This window comes from Camelus ferus, chromosome 12 (genome assembly GCF_009834535.1).
Source record: "Camelus ferus isolate YT-003-E chromosome 12, BCGSAC_Cfer_1.0, whole genome shotgun sequence".
NCBI classification, from domain to species: Eukaryota; Metazoa; Chordata; class Mammalia; order Artiodactyla; family Camelidae; genus Camelus; species Camelus ferus.
Window position 1 is genome coordinate 23,474,350 of NC_045707.1, and position 5,506 is coordinate 23,479,855.

Below are 5,506 nucleotides of genomic sequence, written 5' to 3' on the forward strand. Positions count from 1 at the left end.
TCACTACATATCGATCTACCTAATTCTATTTGACATTTTCTCATTGCTAGGGAACGTGGGTGGTAGACACCACAGTTATGCATGCTTTGCTGGTAGCTCCTTGATTTTGCCCCAGTCGAGGGCAGGTATCCCTTGGCCTAAGGGAAGGTACACCCTCTTTCCAGCTAGTCATGGTCCCCTTTGCAGATATTTACTTCCTGCCCCTTGCTCACAAGCTGCAGTGAGCATGTGACACAGTCTGGACTATGAGATGTAAGAAGTTGGCGGAAAGACTTCTGGGAAATCTCTTTTTTCCTTGATTAAAGAGCAAAAACATCACCAGGAGGTTTAGCTCCACCCTGGCCACTCTTCTCACATCCTCAGCTTTCTGCCTTTGAAGACAACTGCGATTTCCGGAGCTTGAAATCGTCTTGCGACCACAAGGCCACAGGCATTAAGAATGGAAAGCCAACCTGCCAAATTTACTAGTTCATTTTTCTGTCTAACAACCAACCTTGAAATCTCAGTGGATTACCACCATAAACATTTATTTCCTTGCTCACAGGTGTGTGAGCTCTCTCTGGCTCTGCTAGGCTCACGTGAGATTGGCTGGGCTTGGCTAGATTTTGGTCTGTTCTAGTATTTCCTTGTTTTTCTTACATCAGCGGCTCTCTAAGGTAGTTATCTGTCTCACAATGGATCACAGAAGTGCAAGAGAGTGAGTAGAAACACTAGGTACTTCTTATGACCTTGGCTTAGAAGTAGCACACACACGGTTACTTCCACCCACATTCAGTTGGCATGTGGCAAGGCCAAGGCCAACATCAGCCTATCCTAGCACACTGCAGGGTTACTATACTGCAGAGGAAGGGAGTGAAGAGCCAAGAACAATAATCCAGTCAACACACAAAGTGGAGGGGCTGGAGGATGAATGGGCGCTGGGCCCTCGGTGACCACGTGGAGCAAACACTGGCATGAGTTGTACTCGGAATTTGTCATGTGGTAAAAACGAACCTCTATTTATTTAAGGCACAATTTTTGCTTGAGGTTGAAGACACTCCAAAATGATAAAATGCAGTTGTGTTCGAAATAAACTATTTCTTCACTGATGGGCATTTAAGTTGTTTCCAGTTTCCCATTATTACAAATAATGCTGCAGTGAGCATTTTATATACAACATGACCAAAATGTGTGTGTATTCCTATCAGATAGGTTCTTAGATATGGACTTGCTAAGCAGAAGAGTATTTACATTTAAAATTTTGATAGATAATATCAAATTGCCCTCCGCAAGACTTTGTCAGTTCATTCTTTATACCCTTTCCACTCTTGCTATTACCACATTTTAAAAAATGCTTCCAATTGGAGTTCTGTCTCACTTGCATTGATTAGTGAAGGTGTCTTTTCACATATTTATTGGCCATTTGTGTTGCTTACTGTGTGATCTGCGCATTCTTACCCTTGCTCGTTTTTCTATTGTGTTTTCATTTTCTCTTGGTAATTGGTAGAGGAGCATTTCAGTTTGTGCTTTTAATTTTGTCTGTTTTACACATGTCATAGATATTTTCTCTGTCATTTATTTGTCTTTTCTTCTTTAAAATTTTTTAAATTAAATATTGCCGAGATATAAAACAGCATAGATGAAATATGTTTAAACCCCAAAGAATGACAATCGAATGAACTCCCAGGAATTCATGATCCAGTTAAAGAATTTGTGCTTCCTCACCGTCTGCGAAGTCCCCTGTGTGTCCCTCTGGTTCCATCCCCTTCTCTCCACATCCAGAGTAATCACAACCCTGAATTCTGAGTTTCTCATTCCCTTGTTTTTCTTTATGGTTTTATTCACATATATCTGTGTCCACAAATAATATTCTATTTAGTTTACATGTCTCTAAATTTTACATGAGTGGAATCAATATTTTAATTACTCTTTGATGACTTCTTACCTTCAACGTGTTTCTAAGGTTCATCCACTTTTCTGCACGAAGCTGTAGTTCATGGCGGCACGGAATTCCATTACATGAAACAGCATAATTGATTTATCTGTTCCTCTGCTACTGCGCATCTGAGTTAGTTCTGGTTTTCCCCCCAGCACACAGTTGTGCTCTGAACATTCTTGTATGTGTTACTTGGTGCCCATCCGCAAGACTTTCTCTAGTTTCTCTAGGAATGAAGCTGAGAAGTCCAAGGTCATGTACACCTTTCAGATGAACCAGGCAATGCCAAAGTGACTTTTACCAGTTTACACTCCTACCAGCAGATATAGCTGTTTCTGTTGCTCCAGATCCTTGCCAACACTTGATAATATAATTGTTAAATTTTTCCAAACCTGGCAGGAGTGAAGCCATGTCTGTTGGCGCTAATTTGCATTTTCCTAATTACAAAAGAGATTGGCATCTTCTCCTTTGCTTATTGAGCATTCGTGTCTTCCTCTTCCATGAAGCCTCTGTTCATATCTTTGCCCATCTTTCTACTGGAGTGTTTGTCTTTTTCTTATTTATTTGTAATCATTCTCTATATAGTCTAGACATGAGCATATTGTCATTTTGTCAGCTCCTTACTCCGTGCCTTGCCTTTTCACTTTCTTAATGATATCTTTTGGTGAAAAAAAGTCCTTAATTTTAATGTAGTCAGATGTCTCCATCTTTATGGTTAGTTGTGTGTGTGTGTGTGTGTACTTTAAGAAACCCTTCCTACCCTAAAGTCACAAAGGCAATCTTTGAGACTTTCACCTAAACATTTTATGACTTAGCCTTTTACATTTACCTTTTTAATCCACATAGAACTGAGTTTTGTGTGAGTGGTGAGATTCCATACCCCCTTTCTAATATGGATAACGAATCGTGGCAGCATAACCAATCGAAGTCCAGCTTCCTCCCACTGCCCTGCAATGACCTCTGCCAGAAGTCACAGGCCAGACACATGGCACTGTTTCTGGGGTTCTGCTCTGTTCTAGTGGTGTGTTTATCTATTCCAGTGCAAATACCACTGATGTATTAATTCATACAGCTTTCTACGTGACTTACGTCTTCCGCCTTAACCTTTATGGGCTGTTTTCTCTTTCATGTGTATTTTAGAATCAGCTTGTCAAGACTCATAAGACTCTCCAGAGTTTTTGATGGACTTGAGTCTATAAATTGAGGAAGAACTGACATCTTTATGATGCTTCTTTGTATAAATTAACATGGTCTCAGTTTATCTCATTAAGCATTTTTAATGTCTATTAATAATAAAGTTTATAATTTTTTCTCATAAAGATCTTTTGGTATACGTATTCCTAGGTTCTCCACATTTTTTAAATGCCATAAGTGATACGTTTTTTAAAAAGTACACTTTTTAACTCTTTGCTGTTGGTTTAGAAGGACAATTGGTTTTATAATCAGGTCCCATGTTAAGCTCTACTATTTATTTATTTTTTTAAACTTTTTTTATTGAGTTATAGTCATTTTACAATGTTGTATCAAACTCCAGTAAGCTCTACTATTTATTAAAAAAATCTATTGATTTTTTTCAGAGAGGTTTTGATGTAGATAATATATCACATACATATAGAGTTTTGTTTCTTCCTTTCCAGTACTTAAATTCATTTATTTCTTTTTCTTGCCTTATTTCACTGGCTTAGATCTCCCACTGTATCTCACTTTACCCCCTTTGCTTTTTAACGTCTGTTTTGTATTTTCAATTTCCTTGTCTCTCTGTTCTACAATCTGGCTAATTTCTTCAGCATTCTAGACCATTTCAGGAATTGTCTTTTCAGGAAGTCTAATCACATAATAAACTTGTTCATTGAATTTTAAATTTCGATTATGATATTTTTCATCTCTAAGGATTCTATTAAAATTTTCTAAAGTCTTAATCCTTTTTCATTTATTTATTTTTGAATGCAGAACACTTCTTTATTATAGCAAGATGTAAGACAAATATAACTTTAAGTGGTCATAACCACACCAGGCATTACCGTGACTGGTGGTGTTAGCTTGCTCAAATTTGAGGGAATAATTATATATAATTCTTGAAATTCGCTGACCATCTTCATAAAAACATTATGAAGTTTGAACTGGGAAGACTGAGTATGGTATTGAAATGCACGCACATGTTTTTGTTAAGATTTATAAATTTTCTTGTTCCTGACTTTATTTGCAATCTTGACATTTTCATACATCTTAAGTGGGTTAACCAAACTTTAGGACCTTTTATTACTAAGAGAACTAGCACAATTCTGATTGCCAGTGGCAACATCCTTAAAAGTTAATGAATAATGATTGATAGGTCAACAACAGGTTCTTGACCCAATTCCTTCTTCCTTTAGAGCAAAGTAAACTTTTACCTGAGTGTAAATATTCTTCAAGCAACTTCTTTAAAAGCATTCTAAAAAACCAAACAACCTAGTCAAAAAATGGGCAGAAGACCCAAGTAGACACTTCTCCAAAGACATATAGATGGCCAACAGGCACCTGAAAAGATGCTCAGCATCACCAATTACTAGAGAAATGCAAATCAAAACTATAATGAGGTATCACCTTACACGGGTCAGAATGGTCGTCATCAAAAAGTCTACAAATAGTGTGCCAACTGTAGATTCATTAGTTGTAACAAATCTGCCACTCTGGTGAGGGCTGCTGGTGATGGGGGGCTATGTACATGTGGGTGCAGAGGGTGTATGAGAAATCTCTGTACCTTCCTCTAAATTTTGCTGTGAACCTAAGACTGCTGTAAAAAATAAAGTCTATTTTTTGTTTTCATATTCTTTTTCATTAAAGGTCATTATAAAGTCTATTTTTAAAAAAGTCAACAAATAAATGCTGGAGAGGGTGTGAAGGAAAGGGAACCCTCCTACTTTGTTGGTGGGAATGCAGATTGGAGCAGCCACTATAAACAATCGGATGGAGTTTCCTTAAACAACTAAAAATGGAGTTATATGATCTAGCAATCCCACTCTTAGGCATATATCTGGAAAAGATGAAAGCTCTAATTTGAAAAGATACATACATCCCTATGTTCACTGAAGGATTATTTACAATAGCCAAGACATGGGAGCAAACCAAATGTCCATCAAGAGATGACTGGATAAAGAAGATGTGGTATATATACACAATGGAATATTACTCAGCCATAAAAAATAATGAAATAATGCCGTTTGTAGCAACATGGATGGACCTAGAGATGATCATACTAAGTTAAGTAAGTTAGAGAAAGACAAATATCATATAATATCACTTATATGGAATCTAAAAGAAATGATACAAATGAATTTATTTACAAAACAGAAATAGACTCACAGACATAGAAAACAGACATGTTTACCAAAGGGGAAAGGGGTGGGAGGATAAATTTGGCATTTGGGACCAACAGATACACACTGCAACAAGGACCCACCTGTACAGCACAGGGTACTCAACACCCTGCAACAACCTACAATGGAAAAGAATCTGAAAAAGCATGGATACAAAAATACACACACACACACACACACACACACGAATCACCCCACTATACACCTGAAACATTTAAAATAAGCCATAACTCAA